This window comes from Schistocerca americana, chromosome 1, assembly GCF_021461395.2.
Source record: "Schistocerca americana isolate TAMUIC-IGC-003095 chromosome 1, iqSchAmer2.1, whole genome shotgun sequence".
In the NCBI taxonomy this organism is placed as follows: domain Eukaryota; kingdom Metazoa; phylum Arthropoda; class Insecta; order Orthoptera; family Acrididae; genus Schistocerca; species Schistocerca americana.
The window spans coordinates 17,075,096-17,091,273 of record NC_060119.1 but is presented as its reverse complement, the minus strand read 5'-3'; positions in this window follow the sequence as shown (position 1 = coordinate 17,091,273).

Genomic DNA, 16,178 nt, shown 5'->3' with positions numbered 1-16,178 from the left:
CCAGTACTACGTAGCATAAAATTCGAAGGGCTTGCAGTGAAAAAAGTGGTCGCTGGCTACTTTACGTTTCGTTCGTTTTGGGTATTATGTTGCTGCGCACTAAATGTAGCTAATATATTGAAATTGTAAATTGGAAGAAAACCCGTATCTCATTACAGTATGGAGAAAATAGGAGTTACAGTACTTTATTTGCTCGGGCTGGCGCCGAGCGCCTGAGCTCGCCATGTCGAAGCAAAATGCACGCACCCTTTTCAAATTAGTCATCCCGAATTATTACTGTACTTACTACTGGATGAAAATAATAATTAAGAAGACATTCTAGTCCAACAGTTACACAGTGGAAAAGTCGAAACATGCACTGTCTTAGGCTTGACAAAAATTTCGTTTACGCACTTGTCTTCGAAACGTCATTAATTAAACGAAGACAAAGTTCAGTGAGTTTTTCAGGTTAAATATTTTCCAGTTTAACTATTATCTCGATCTAGACAAAGAAACTTTCGGGAAGAATTTAACAAATAGATATCTGTATCCAGTAACACCTAAGGCGAAATTAGCCGTAACACTAAAACAAGAAAAGTCAAAATACTTTGAAAACTGCAGTAGTTTTTTATCATGTATTCTGTTGTAAATGGTGTTTTTCCATGTACCTGGCAAATATGAACAAATGTAGAAGGGTCACATGTTCACTTCATGTAGAATATTCTACCGTTTTCAAGGCAGTGAAGCTAGTTTATCTTAAAATATGGATCGTTTTGCACAACTACATAAATTATATTAACTGTGTCAACACTTATCAAGCTGAGCCTGTCGTAGCCACAGAGACATTCTCTCTAGTACCTCATAACGCAGTTAACTGCAGAGCATTTTCGGTAATGGATAGATTCGTAGACTACTACAGTATTGCATTTGAATAAATGAATACCTTTAAAGGAAAGAAAACAAAGCGACAACTCTGCAAAACTGTATTCAAGATCTAATTGCTTTTTTTTGGACCCAGAGATAATTCTATATCTACATCTATATTCTCCGAAACACTGTGAAGTGCGTGGCTGTGGGTACGCCCTATTCTACCACTTGTAAGGACTTTTTCCCGTCTATTCACGTATCGAACGCCGGAAAAATGACTTTCAATGCCTCTGTGGTTGCTTCAATTAGTCTAACATTGTCCACACGATCGACATGGAAGCGATACGTAGTATATTCCTACAGTCACACTGTAAAGCCAGTTCTTAAAAGTTTGTAAGTGGGCTTTCTCTGGCGTGTATCTTCAAGTATCTGCCAGTTCAGCTCTTTCAGCTCTCAGTGATACTATCCCGCATGTCAAACAAACCTGTGACCATTCGTGCTGCCCTTCCCGTATAGTTCAATAGCCCATGTTAGTCGCCGGCCGGGGTGGCCGAGCGGTTCTAGGCGCTACAGTCTGGAACCACGCGGCCGCTACGGTCGCAGGTTCGAATCCTGCCTCGGGCGTGGATGTGTGTGATGTCCTTAGGTTAGTTAGGTTTAAGTAGTTCTAAATCTAGGGGACTGATGACCTCAGATGTTACGTCCCATAGTGCTTAGAGCCATTTGAACCATTTGAAGATTTATCACAAACAAAATACCCTGGGTACGATTTCATATTATTAAATATCGAGTAACGGCGTATCGGCGATAAAAGTCATCAGCAGACTCTAACACAAACAGTAATGTTAGCAACGCTGGCCGCACAGTCAGTGGCGTTTAAGGCCTGGCCACACAGAACGCGGTGTGCGACCTTTAACCGCGGCGGTCAGGCCGCGTCGTTGAAATGCGTTTTGCTGCGTCGTTCGTTCTCGTACAGCCGCCACAGCGAGAGCCAGTCTGCATATTCGCCGCCTATTTGCGGCCGCCGGCTGTGCACGGCAGGCGTGTTGTCACACTGACGGCTGAGCCGGCAGCGGCGGCAGGCAGATCTGTCATGCAGTACACTCAATGGAAATCATGCCAACAGAAAAACTTTGCCGACAAGGTGAGGATGTTTAACTTCTCGTACGATGTAGGCGATCCTGCTTATAAGAACATTTTGAAGAATGTTGAAGCATGGAGGTATATAGATGGTTCAAAATGGTAAATGTTTTTGCACAAATTTTAATTTTCACACATGCAATAAGTTACAAATAATGAATTAGAGTACAGTGGTAGGTAATGAAAATCAGTGAGTGTATATTACGTCTTAAAGCACCTGAAACTATGTGAGTATCCATGTGATCAAAATGAAGACCAACACGTGGAAAATCGAACGTCGTATAAGGCAGTTAAGTGCTGTATTCAATCGAAAATTAATTGTCTAGCCTCACATAGTATTTCTGATATCAAATCGAATTATTTCCATACTTGATTCTAACACTAATAACCGCAGATATTATTCTCTACACTTGTTTTATAATACAGTTTAAAATACCTTCTATCTTGTACGCTTAACATTTGCAATCAGTAAAGAGTTTACGCACTCGTTAAAATTGAACAAAGACCCAGGGCGCCATCAACTTTGATATTGCGGCTGAGCCAGCCCCTGGTCTGTAGTAGATCCCTGTGCCCAGCAGATGGAAGAAAGCATATCTTACATCTGGCTAGTATACACATTATTATTTTCGGTTATTCCCTTTTAAGAGAGCGATTGAACTTGAGTAGTCATGATTTCTTCTTCTTTCTTCGTTCTTCCCAAATTCTCTTCATACGTTCATTGTGTTCTCTCTTGCGTTCTTACGGCCATCTTTTTCCCGTTCTGTTCTCCGTGTGTTCTAGTTTAAGTGTGTGTTCCTTTATGATGTTTCTAAATGGTTCAAATGGCTCGGAGCACTATGGGACTCAACTGCTGAGGTCATTAGTCCCCTAGAACTTAGAACTAGTTAAACCTAACTAACCTAAGGACATCACAAACATCCATGCCCGAGGCAGGATTCGAACCTGCGACCGTAGCGGTCTTGCGGTTCCAGGCTGCAGCGCCTTTAACCGCATGGCCACTTCGGCCGGCCTATGATGTTTCTAAACTGTTCTCTATTGTTTATGTTGCCCTGTGTGTGATCCCCAGTTCTCTAATGTCTTCTTCTGTTTCTGTGATCCACTTTGTCTTGTTTTTGCTCTTGTTCACTAACTCAAAGATTTGCCTTGTGAGCCTGTTTTTATTTATCCTGCTGATATGTCCATAAAATTTCATCCTTCTATTTCTAATGGTGTCGGTTATTGTTTCTATGTCTTTGAAAATCTCACTAGTTGACCCCTTCATCCAAATTCCTTTCCGAAACACTGGTCCATATATTTTCCTCTGAATTTTTCTTTCCTGCTTTTCAGTCTCTCTGATTTCATGATCTTCATATCTTCATATGAACATGAATCACTGTAGTTTCTGCAGCGTAAAGTGCTTCTGGTAGGAGTACTGTGTTGTAATGCCTTAGTTTCGCATTGACAGAAATAGATTTCTTATCATATTGATTCCAGCCGGCCGGAGTGGCCAAGCGGTTAAAGGCACTACAGTCTGGAACCGCACGACCGCTACGGTCGCAGGTTCGAATCCTGCCTCGGGCATGGATGTGTGTGATGTCCTTAGGTTAGTTAGGTTTAAGTAGTTCTAAGTTGTAGGGGACTTATGACCACAGCAGTTGAGTCCCATAGTGTTTAGAGCCATTTGAACCATTTGATTCCAAGTGAGCTTATATGCTTTTTGCAATCTTTTGATTCTATCTTTATTGGCTGTTGAGTTCAGTCCTGATGGTTGAATTATCTCTCCCAGATATCTGAAGCGGGCAACTTGAGCCACTTTCCCGTATTGAGTAGTATTGGAGAGATTATCTACAGGTTTGTTTTCCATATATTGTGTTTTCTCGTAGGAAATTTGTAGCCCTGTTTTCTGTGAAATTTCGTGTAGTTTTTCCAATGAAAGTTTAGCTTCCTCTCTATTGTTCGTTAGAATGGCAAGATCGTCCGCGAAAGCCAGACACTTCACCCTGATTGTCTGCTCTTTTTTAATCCCAAGCTGAATTCCTTTTATTTCCTTTTCCCGTGTCCTACCTTTTCTTTCAGAACCATGTTAAACAGAAGGAGAGACATTCCATCTCCTTGGCGAACACCAGTGTAGATATGAAATGCTTTTGACGTTTCTCCCATGAATTTAACTTTGGAGGTTGTGTCTGTTAATGCTTGTTGAATAATTGACCTTGTTTTCCCGTCAATCCTGAACTCTTCAAAAATGTGGAATAATGTTTGTCTATCTATTGAATCGTAAGCCTTTTTAACATCGACAAAAGTTACCACAGTATTTCTTCATCTTCTCATTTGCAAAATTGTTTTTAAGTTCCATATCTGTTCGATGCAAGATCGACCTTTGCGAAACCCTGCCTGTCACTCCACTTTTAACTGATCCGCTTGTTCTTCTAGTCTGTTTAACATGGCCTTTGAAAGAATTTTGTATGTTCCAGGGAGCAGTGAAATTCTTCTGTAATTTCTTGGATAAGTTTTTGCCCCTTTTTTGTAGAGAGGGTGAATTAATACACATTACCACTCTGCAGGTATTTGTTCAGTTTCCCAAATATTTTATATAATTCTGCGGGTTGCTTGTGTGAGATTACTGTCATTTAATTTCCATACTTCTGCTATGATTCCGTCATCTCCTGGAGATTTGTTGTTCTTCAAAGAATTTATTATTTCCTTTACCTCTTTAAGTGATGATGGATTTGAATCGGGACTGGATGTGGGTATTTCGAAATCCAATTGTTCTGTCGGAGGCTCGCAGTTGAGAAGTGAGTGAAAATATTTAGCTAAAATTTGACGGTTCTTTTTAGGCTTGGTTTCCAGTGATCCATCAGGCCGGCGAAAGCACAGATTAGGTGGTTGATACCATGTAGGTTTTATTTGAAAATTTTGTAAAACTTTCTGGTGGTGTTCTTGATAAATTCTTGATCAATTTTTTAAGCCAACTTATATCATATCTACGTTTTTCTCTTCGTATTGCCTTGGATGAACTCTTCTGTATTCTCAAAAATTCCTGCCATTTTTCTGTAGTTTTGTTGCTACTGAAAGTTTTCCAAGCTTGTATTCTTTCTTCTATTGCTTGATCACATGCGCTGTTCCACCATCTGTGTTTTCGCTTTCTTGGGGGTTTGCCAAATTTCATAGTGTTTTTCAGTACTTCTGCAAGTTCCTTCTCGTTCGTTGCGTTTGATTGCCCAATTTCCTGCAATTTCCCTCTTCTTAAATTTAAGGTAATGTGGATCAGTTCTACTTTGTTCATTGATGGTTTCTTTGTGTTAGGTTGAAATCTAATCTTTATTTGCAGCAGATGGTGGTCTGACTCAAAAACTCCCTTTCTTGTTCGACGTTGAGTATTTCTTTCGTTTTCTTATTAGATATGGCAACATGGTCTATCTTAAATTCACCCAAAGCTGAATTCGTTGATTTCCAAGTTGTAAGTTTGTTTACAGGTTTCAGGAGTTGTGTAGACATGATTTTAGGATCAAAATTTTCGCAGAAGTTTATGAGTCTCTCGCAGTTTTTATTTGTTCTCTTGTGAAATGTATGAATTGCCGTTGTTTTCTTGAGTTGTCCATGGAAATCTCCTAAAATAATTTTCACGTGATGAGTAGGGATTTTATTTGAGGTTTCCTCAAGTAGTTCCCAGAAGTCATCTATTGCCTGTGGATCTTTTCTATTGTAATAATTTGTGGGGGCATGTGTATTTATCTGTGTGTATGCTTTGTTTCCAGATCTTACTGAGAGTATTGAAATTCTTTCTGATGTTGAATGGAAGTTTATTATCGAGTCTATAATTGCTTTGTGCACAACAAAAGCCGTCCCAAATGGTTCGGGTCCCGTGTTGAGCTGGACTGCAGGTTTTCCTTTGTAGATTCTGAAGTTTCCTGAATAAAAATGATTTTCGTCAGTAAATCGTGTTTATTGAATCGCAAGGATTTTTATGTGGAATTTTTCCATAGTATTTGTCAGGTTACCTACTTTGGAGAGTGTGTTTGTGTTGAGAGTTCCTATGAAGTTTTTCTGTTTTGGTCTTAGATATTTTGAGAAGCTCCGACTCTTCTGCGCATGACGTTCCTGGTCCCCCATAATCCGATGACCAAGAAGATTCAGTCTAAAGACTGATGCCTGGGGTAGTGGATTTCTTTCCTTTGGTTCCATCATGATTATTCGAGTTGTTTTGTGGTGATCCTCTATGAAGGTCACATGTTCACGACTTGTTTTTTGAGATCAAGAAGAACATGGAGCAGCCGCACCAACTAGGTGAACAGACGCTGACCACTACCCGTTGGATTCCAGAACAGACGCTAGTGGATTTGGGCCGCCTCTTCCGCCAGTACCGCTGTACCGATGATCTTCATCTCCGCCTTCACTACCGTTGAGGTCTTCAACGCATCCATGGCAACGGGGCCTGACAGGGTACTATCATCTGGGCCAGGTGAACCAAGGTTTTTTGACGAGGTGTTACTCCTCCCCCTCCTCCTTTTTCAACCGGGCTTGGAACTGGTTTTGGCGGAGTTCTAGCGAACTGTGATTCAGTGATGACCAGGAACTTTGACTGTGAGCTACTTGTACAGTGACACTACCACTTTCTTCAGAAGATATCTAACACTACCAGTCAAATCACTACATATTTTGCTATCGCTATTGATATCCAATACCAGCAGTGTGATTGGTATTCATCTCCATTGTTGTGTATAGTATGTCTCGATGGTATGATATTTTACCGCCATAAACCAACATGGACATTAACAGAACGTTAGTGATGCAACAATTTATGAAGAGGCTGCACACACTGAGAATGCCTGACGTGGGGCCTAGCCATTTTCCCTGTGAGCAGTTTTGTTCTGTGAACTGTACCTAGTAGAACAGTTCATCATGGAAGCAACTCTCCGTGATTTACAGTCACTTTAATAAAACTCTAAGGAAATAGAGACTACTGCGTAACAGCTATAAGACGAAGCATAAGGCTACAGATAGAAATGGTGACCAACACAGGTTTGGCTGTCGAGTGGGCAATGCTTGAAATCTACAACTACTGTAGGCAGATATTATCGAAAGATCTTGTGGTAACTTCCATCCCCTTGAAGTAGATGAGGGAATAGTAGCACCAACACACATTAACTTACTGGATACAATTTTCTTCACAAAAATCTAACACAAAAATGCACAGTATGCAAACCAGCCAGAACACAAAAACTAAAGTGAAGTTAAACCAAAGAATCTGTTCAGTCAAAGCACAAATTAGCTGTTTGGGTGGCAGACGGTCGCCACAGAGCCCCCTCTTCCCTCCTCCCTCGCAGTAGTGCGGGACATGGGTAGAAGCTGCACAGGAGATGTTGGACATGGCAAAGTACTGTAGTCACAAAGGAGAGTGAAAGCAATGTCCTACAGAGGAGCAAGGAGATTTCATTGACCAAGGTATAGTCCATGTATGGCAGGTATAAAGAGAAGATAATGGAGAGAACACGTTCCCTTGAGGTTTTGGCTGTGGTATGGTCGTCATCTGCATCTGTCAGCAGCTGGAAGGTGTCCAGCATTTGAATGTGGGTTGTGGATGCATCTGGCTGCCTTGACGAAGAAGACGAATGCTTTGCTGTCACACGTCTCAGTGGAGAGTTTATCTAAAGTAAGGCACACAACATCTACTCTAAACACTGTAGATGGTTGGGTGGAGTGGGGGTTGGGGATAGCGAGAGAAGTGTCACACAGGGCCATGATGAAGTTGTACACTTCACATACTGTATCCTGCAAAGAGGCATCGTTTACACCGTCAGGGAGACAAACATCAGCGTTCACTGCTGGAGCATTCTGTTAGAGAAGGGTCGTCGGCTAATGTCCAGGCTGATTTCAACCTGTTGAGTAAAAAGGAAAACAAACCATCCGTGGAAGTGTACATCGTGCATGAAATCACTGAGAGCAAAGGCCACAAAGTAGTGTGTTTACCACCCTAGAACTGCGATCTAAATCCGACATAATTGGCTTAGGCTAAAATAAAACACAATTTCAGAGAGAACAATGTCACTGGTGACATGTCAATTGCAGAATCTTCTTAATGTTGCTTTCCTTTCAGTTACTGCACAGGACTGGCAGGATTACTGCAGAATTGTACAGCAGCTGGCGAGAGAGTACTGGACATGAGATGGCATGATGGAAATAGGCATCAATGAAGTGATCGTCAATACAATGCCCCAATTATCATAATCATCACCCTCATCATCTTGCAACAAACACAAAAGAAGTGATCTTCAGTGAACAACATTTGGACAGTCCTTTCAGGCGAAATTAAGAATACTATATAAAATTCCTGCTGTCTGGGTTTAATGAATGTAATGTGCAAACAGATTACAAAAATCTGTTTTTTTACTTTTGTTTCATAGTGTCGTAAGTCGTACATTTATCATTATTCATTTTTCATTGTTTACGATAGATAATAATACATAAGTAATGGGTTAAACACTCTTGCATGAATATGTCAACAAATTATGTGATTTCCGATCCGACATGATTGACAAGCGGGCAACACTTCTGCGAGTGTCGCCTGCGATTTCGTGTTAAAGGCCCCCCTAAACGAATAAGCATTTTGTCAAACTCAAGTAAGCTTTTCAAATATTTGACCATGTATGTAACTATATGGTATGTTTGTTAAGCATAGATCACGTCTGACGTGTTTGACAGAAAATTTGGATTGACGGAAAGTTCGACACGATGGCAGATGTTATTTGTGACGAAGTTTCGCCGCATATGCTTCGTGGGAAACTGTTTTACAGCAATCTATCTCGTCATATCGTGAGTTTCCACAACCGTGGAAATGGCGGTCAAGTATAAAAACAAAATAGCACTGACAGTTACCAAAATGGTACAGGTATAGCATGTTTCCCAGCCATACATTACGCTTGAAGAGGTTATGAACAAAATCAATATGTTACCCATACAGTCACGTTCAATCGGAAGTGGAATGAAATAGAAGAAATCGAAGTTCCCTGGTTCTACCACAAAGCGCGTGGGCTATATACTCCTACATTGTGGTATTTTAATGAACTGTCATTAGAGGAATAAGTGGAAGAGAACAAATTTTCGCATACTTGTGTCTTCTTTTTCAATGTGAGGGCGAAATAACGCTAAACAATTTTTTTAACATGTGGAACAATCGGGTCTATTGCCAGATGTTTGTGTCGCTCTGGCACAAACATCCGGCAGTAGACCCGATTATTCCACATGTCAAGATCTCGCCGGGAAAACTTGAAGAGGTACAATTTTTTTAACGTTTCACTGTCCATCTGCAGGAAGTTTATGAAATCATCAGATTCTGAATGTAACAATTCCATTGACAGGTTTTCAGTTGTATATTTCTCTTTCATTTTAAATCATTCCCTGGACCAGCATCTTGTTTTCTTCTTCTTTAAACACAGTGTCAGAGTCCGAAGAGTGATTTGGTGCAGCTCTCCATGTTACTAAAAACGTTTGATCTGCATTTGTAGCCATTCCCTCTAGTGCTAAAATACAGCATACGCGAAAAGCTTCTGCTTCAAACGCAAGGTTAAATTGACAAGCTTTGTCGGTATGTGTACGAACTTGTTTGACACATCCGTGACTAAATAAGAACGAACTCAACAGACAAGTTTGCTCCTTTAGGATGGCCTTAACAAGTTGCAAGGTGCCGGGGCTAGCAGTGTATTTAACACTAAATTCTTCTAGAATCTACATATGCAACTGATGCTCTAAGCCCCCCCTATTCTAACTCCGACTCTGCTGTTGCACAAGGATTAAAAAAAATAGGCGAACTGACTCTAATCAACCCTGCCAGTGGAGTAGAAGAGAGTTTGGCACCTGCAATAATTTAATTTGATAAATAAGTTAAATAAACGAAGGTTTCATTAACATAGTGAGGAATGATAGGGTTCCTCTACCGATTAACAGAATGAAAGTTCTGTCCAAAATAACAATATGATTTATTAAGACTAAACACAAAATAATAAACAAAAACACATGAAACATTTACAATACATCAAATTGGCTCAAATTGGATACTCATACAAACACTGTAAAGGTGAAGTTGTCCCTAAACTAGATTGTGAGGTTTAAGACGAAGTGGTATGTGGAGCCAATTCCTTGCCACTCAAATCTTAAGAGAGACACACAGCTAACCCAACATTAATTGCTGCTACTCAAGACAGAACAAAGTTAGAAAAAGACGGACAGGCGCGCTCTGCTGAGCTCTGATTATCACCTAGGAAAATCCCTATCTGCCGGTGCTGCAGACATACATTACCAAACTGTCTTCTTAACTGCCAGAACACGGTCTGGCGTACCGGAGGCGATGGCTGGTTGCTTCGACGTCCTCGACCGAAAAGCGAGAGCCGACTACCTAGAGCACCCGTACAGGCCGAACACACAACATTCCCGCCCCCACGACAGTGGCCGTGGTTAAACGTTCCAATCAGCAACCCGAAAACCGGCGGAAAATTCCACTCCATTGCCGGAGCACTACCATTCCACCAATGGAGATTCTTGGCGCCAATTTCTGCGCTGATTTTTGCTACGTCACGGAGCTATGCCCTGAGCAAGCCAATCACAGTTACTATTTTGCAGAAAGCGCGGGAATTATCGCGCCACAACTGCCTGGGTACACAAGTCATTCCCACGCCTCACTGGTAGCCCGCCAGAAAGTGTTTTCGCTAAGTTTCTGCAAAGTAACGGAACCTCTAGCCCAGCCGCTACTTCAGGCCCCGGCGGACGTGTCTCTTGACAATGTCGGCGTCTGGAAAGCATTCACTGGACTGCCTCCCACCCGTCGGCTTAACCCTCTCGAGATCAGTGGAGCCCGCCTGTCACCGGACCACCTGGGTGACGAGAGACGCTGCGTGGGAAGTCCGCGTGTGAAGGAATAGCAACTTTCCACCGCATGCAATTAGAGAGGAGAATCGTAAGATAAAAATATGAGAGGGGGCTCATGCCACCTCTCATTGCCCCTACGCCATTTTAAATTGTAATTGGTGAGCAGTTGGCTCACTTAGGAGCAAGGTAGTGAGTCAATCGCCCAAGAACAATCTTACAAACTGACTCCACATGCCACACTCTATAAAAGAATCACTGCAACCGAAAAATGCAGCTCACAGAGGGAGGATTATTTATGATGTAGCCAACTTCACCTTCTTAATATGGAACACTAACACTCACATCACACATCCATACCCAGGGAGCCCCTTCCAAACACCGATTCACACAGACATTCACGCTCTAAATATGGCCCGGGCATGTGAGCCAAATATGAAGCAGTTTATTCTTTACAATCAGAGTTGGAGTGCTCCGCAATTAAATGCCCAAGATTTTACAACAATTTGAATCATCAAACTAACCTGAACTCACTCACACATGATACTATTTAAGTTAACAATCTCTTTGCGAGCTTTCAGAATCTATTTACAACCTCCGATTCATTCTGTCTCCCTGCAGCAAGAATAACCTTTACAAAAGGTTCCCTGAACTGATGGTCCACTCACAATGACAGTGGTGGTATCTGCTTCAGTTTATGGGGACTTCAGGAACACTGTTTGCATACACACAACAATAAATACAAAATACAAAAAAAACATGGTGTGGAGAACAATACAGTAATTTGTAATAAGAATTACAGTGTAAAACACAAACACATACAAGGTATAACATACATTACAAAAACAACACTAGAGAAAGAAATTTAAGAAAAAAAACAAGGTTCATGGGGCATCAAGTTGTGCGTGCACATTGCACAAAGTTCACGACTGTGCTGAGAATGAGGCACTAAATCACATTGTTAGAAATATTCGAATCACTTCACAAATTCCACAGTACTGACATCACATAGGGCTAAACGTCGGGTGTTGTTGCTACGTTGTTGCAACGGCAATAGGGTGTGCTGGAGCATCTGCAGTACTCTGTTGAGATTGCACCAAGACCCATGCATATGATCACGGCAGTACGGTAGGAAGACACAGTGATAGGCTCTCCTCACATCGATTAATTGTCTCTGAGGTCTACTTGTTGGGATACATCACTAGTCTAGGTCTCTTCTCTCACTGGACAGTACTTTACGTTTCCCAATATTGCAGTTCGACGAGGGATGATGGCACGTGGAGTGACTCCACAAGTGTGTGAGGTCATCCATACAGGATCGAACTAGGAGCGACGATTGCTAAAACTGCTCTCTAATAGAGAGGAGAAGTTAGAAATGAGACCATACATTTGTTAGTGTGGCACGATACTGCTTTGTGTATGCAGATCGGCCAATGCTAGTGAGTTGTAAAAACCCAAACAGGTGAGTATAGAGCGTCCCTTTCTGTCCTGAGGCACATGAGGCGCAGGTTCTGACACGATATGTGATCTTCTTCGTGTACTCACGACAACGTGGTCTGCCGCAGGGAATCCCTCCAAACGGCTGCCGCGTCCGGAGAGCTAGCAGGCTGTCGCGTGTGGGTCGTGTGTCAGGGTCAACGGCCAGCCTCACTTTCGTTTGTGGCCCGGCGAGGGCTGTCTGCCGCCTAATCCCTCAGGTATACGGCCTGGTGACTGTCAGCTTGTAGGACCGGATGCTCTCACGCCCTTCAAATCAGGTGGTGCGCTGACGCTCACTTCTTGCAGGTAGCCGATGACCTCTTGTTATTGCTCCGGCTGGCCTCTGCATTGCCTCGATCCCCGTCATCTGCACAATTCTTACAAAAATTTTATGCCTAACTTTTCCCCATGACCTTCTATGTTATAATAAATTTACATAATGACACATTGATGGTCTGTCATTTGAGACACTCTTATTTTACTTTCATAGTCATTAATCTATGGCTATCATTAAAACAAAATCGTGGTGTATGTAATCTAGACACGGAAATAATTTATCTTGATCTTTGTGTAGAGACCGGTCTCACTACTGTACATGGTGTGTAACGCTACACTGGATGAACAGCTAAATGTGTGGGCCCGCACTAATATTACTATTAATTATATAGATCGACAGTAGACATGCTCAAGAATTGACTACCATTTGCCAACGATCTACATTCTATGTCTTTTAATTAAATTATGTTGTTATGCAGGTCTAAGTTTTACTGTGCTATAAAGAACATGCAACTATGCTACTTTCGCTCGCCCGTCGTCCCTCCATCTCGGGTCTGTGGTTTGGTGACCTGAAAAATAGCATCTCAACAGGCGCGCGCCAAACACTTGTGGTAGAAAACCGCCATAATATTAAGGATCTAGTTATTGTAAAATCCTAAAGTTTAATTTATCGTAGTATATGGTACTCTCTCTATTATTATTATTATTATTTTTTTACCTTATACAACACTCTTACATAATTCTTGTTACGCTGAGATGTCTCGCTGCTCGCCGCTATTGACGACAGTGATGTGCGCGCCGTACGACATGGCCTCCGAGTTCTCACTACGCCTCACTGAAACTCCAGAGACTGGGTTAGCCATGGCTATACAAGACAATAAATTTATAGTTGCAACTTCTTTTTCTATGTTATGCAGTATTCGCGATCAAAGCATCTTTCCAGAGGCAATGTAACATGACCAAGCCAGGACTGGTTCCTGTTGAGGATTCCGTCGCCCACCACACATCAGCTACACAGTATGTCACGAATTTCCAAGTATAATTCCTTGGTTATTCATCTGTGACAGTCACAAGCAGCACGCTAAATCCCCAACCAGCACATTGGCATGGTCGGCTTTATGCCCGCATTTCTACCGTCTAGGCTCTAGGGCACCATTGGAGTCAAACGCTCACAGGTTCACCCCGACTTGCAAGACAACGATGATGGCGAATCACTGTAAAAACTATACTGCACATGTTCATCCTCGAAATCACGCAATATACCACAATCTCGCAGTGCACTGACGCGTGCCTGCAAGCATTGGTATGAACGTCTCACGAACTGGTTGTGGCCGCTATGGAGCGTATCACGACTTCTCAGAGCGCTTCTAAGAGCACGTTCTTGTATGCGCCCGTTTGTGCGACATCTCCTCACTCATCATTATCCCCCAACATGGACACCAGACAGGAAAGGACTAAAACATTGCATCATGGAAAGATAGTGTCTCCTACTCCACCGACATTGGAAGTCGCGAACAGAAAAAACAGGATAGCAGCAGTAAATTCTTATGCGAGACAACGCAGCGTGTTAATACTTTAGCAATCTTAATCTATTAATGCAACGATTATCGTTCCCCGAAGAAAGGTTCATATATTTGCCTATTCTACTATGTACACCACTTACACTACTACTATAGCAAGGTTCATGTATTTGCCCATTCTACTATGTACACCACTTACACTATTACTATTCCACGAACTCCTTTATGTGAGAGATGTGGTGGAGTCCTATGGACTTCTTTCCTTTCAGCGTCTCCAGTTCATAAGCATTGTGGTGAGCTGCTCTCCTTATATGGTACGGGCCGTTGTAAACAGAATAGAATTTTTGGCATTTCATTTTTTGTTTGTTCGAAAGTCGGAAAGACTTCACGAGCACCTTTTGTCCAATTTGGAAGTGTCGTAGACGAGCTCCCCTGTCGGCACGTCTCTTCCTGACCTCTGCTGCAGCCCGTATCCTCTTGAGAGCCAAATCCACTATGGCTTGGTGCTGCGTTCGCGCCCTTGGTGGGAAGTTTACGACCTCGGTTATCAAGTCCTTAGGAATCCGGTTTTTCAGTACTGTAATGGGTGCCAATTTTGTTATCCCATGGGGTGCCTCATTGATCACCTCCTGGAAGTCTTTAAGGAAAACGTCCCATGTCGTGTGCTGTTTGTTACAGTACAACCGGCACAAGTTTCCGAGTTCCTTAATAACCCGTTCTGCAGCATTCGAGCTCGGATGGTGTGAAGATATAAAAATGGGATCAATTTTATATCCACGCAACGTCTCCTTCCATGTTTTTGACTTAAACTGTGGCCCGTTATCAGAAATAATTTTACTCACATGACCAACCTGTGGTAGGAAATCCCGGATTAGGGCTCGTGATACAGTTCGTCCTGTCGCCCTCTTCAGTGGCGTAAAGGTAACGTATTTGGACGTTAGTTCAACAAACACTAATACGTAAGTATATCCTCTTCTTGTTCTTGGCAAAGGTCCCATCAAATCTGTTGCTGCTAATTGTCTTAATTTGGTCGGTACGATTGGGTATAATGGTGCCTGCATGCTTACAGTGGTGTGCTTAGCCTTTTGGCAGTCTTTACACACCGACAGTACCCTCCGTATTCGACGCTCCATGTTTCGAAAGTAACACATGGTCCTTAGCTTGAGATTGCACTTGCGTGGTCCGAAGTGTCCATAGCTGAGGTGAGTATGCCATATAACCTTGTTTATTAGGTGTTCAGGGACGCATACCCCTCATTCAGTGTCATTGACATAATTTCGGTGCAAAATTATGCCTTTCCGCAAGAGGTAGAACTGCCTGATGGTGGCGTGTCTTCTGTCTATCCATTTCTGTTTCAATAACACTAGGGCAGGGTCCTTGTCTTGCTCCTTCTTGATGTCCTGCATACTACAGGTAATAAAATTTTCAAAGGCTACTTTCTGCATATAGAAAAGGCAGTAGTGATTTTCCTCCAGATCTTCTTCCATGTTGTGCTCAAATCCGATCGGTGACCGTGATAAGGCGTCTGCAATAATGTTCTGACTGCCGGGGATATATTCTATCGAAAAGTTGTACTGCTGCGGATATGATGCCCACCTAATGAGCCGCCTGTGATTAAGCTTTGCAGTCATCAGGAACTCGAGTGCCTTGTGGTCTGTGTAGACCCTCGTCTTGCGACCAAACAGAAGGTATCTGAATTTTTCAAACGCCCATACAATAGCCAGCGCCTCTAACTCGGTTACTGAGTAATTCCTCTCACTCTTGGGTAGTACTCTGCTACCAAACGCAATTGTCTTCCACACCCTGTTTCCTTCATGTACATAGTCTTGGAACACCACGACACCCAGACCTGAGTATGAACTGTCCGTTACTATGCAAAGCTCTTCTGCTAAATTAGGGTGTGATAGGATGGGTGCTTGTAATAATGCGAATTTTAATGCTTTCCATTCGGATTCGGCCGCCTCATCCCATTCCCAAGGAATCTTCTTTCCTGTAAGTTGATGCAACCTAGGACTGCTCTGAGTTTTGACATGTATAAAGCGGTTGTAAAAATTTATGATCCCTAAGAACCCCCTTAACTGC